We start from the raw sequence: 1251 nt of genomic DNA on the forward strand, positions 1-1251 counted from the left end.
AGAACTCACCGGACGACCGGAGGTCGACTGCCGGGCCAAGCATCCTTCACAAAGGTTGGTCATTTACACAATTTATCCTCTTTGTTCTTCTGACAGTGCTATATTAGCTCGCTGAAGAAAAAATGGGAGCCGATTTCCCGCTCTTAACGTAATTTATACGGACCGGGTGGGGCCCACACAGCAGGTGGGCGTGGACTAAATTTTTTCAGTGCTTATGCTCTGCATAACGGGATAAACCCATCAGCGACAGCCTTAAAGGGCGAAGCCTATATGAAATAGAACAATGAGAAGCAATAAAAAACTGATCACCCTGTGTTAAATGTCAGTGAGTACAGGTGTGTTTTCAGGAGAGATTTAAAAGCAGAGACTGAAGCGGCCTGTCGAGTGTTGATGTTCCAAAGTTCAAAGTTTAGGGCCCACAACGGAAAATGCTCGATCTCCTCTGAGTTTCAACCTGGTTTTTGGTACCACCAAAAGCAGCTAGTCTGATGATCTCAAAGCCCGAGAGGGAGCATAAGGATGAAGAAGGTCGGAGAGGTATGAGGGTGCAAGGCCATTGATGCACTTAAAGGTCAACAGGAGATTTTAAAATGGATTCTGATACGCACAGAGAACTAGTGAAGGGAGGACAGAACCAGTGAAATGCGCTCAAACCTGTGAGTTCCTGTTAGTAGCCGGGCTACAGCATTTTGGACAAGTTGGAGACGTGAAAGAGAGACCTGACTGACCCCAACATAAAGTGAGTTACAGTAGTCCAGCAGAGTTGTAATGAATGAATGGACTAATTTTTCAAGGTCGGATCAGGACAGCACAGACTTGAGCTTAGATATCAGCCTTAACTGGAAGAAACTTTTTTGAAGAACAGAGTTGATCTGTTTATTAAAATTAAAGTCAGAGTTCAAAACCATCCCGAGACTGGTAACAGACTGCTTAGATATGGCTGAAGGGAGTCCAGGTTTACAGGATCAGTGACAGTAGCAGAGGTAGGGTTAAACACAATGACATCAGTTCTCTGATCATTAAAACTTAAGAAGTTCGCAGTCATCCAAGTCTTGATGTCATCAAGACATTTTAGCAAAGGGTGAATGGAGCAGGCACTGTTAGGTTTTAAGGGCAGATAATTCTAAAAATCATCAGCATGACAATGAAACAAAATACCCTGATGCATGCTCAATAATCCAGGTAGAACAATCCAAAAAAGTTAAATCTGGTCCTCTGGACATTCAAAAAAAAAAAAAAAAAAAAAAAAAA

Source organism: Nematolebias whitei, chromosome 2 (assembly GCF_014905685.2).
Source record: "Nematolebias whitei isolate Nwh7 chromosome 2, NemWhi1, whole genome shotgun sequence".
NCBI classification, from domain to species: Eukaryota; Metazoa; Chordata; class Actinopteri; order Cyprinodontiformes; family Rivulidae; genus Nematolebias; species Nematolebias whitei.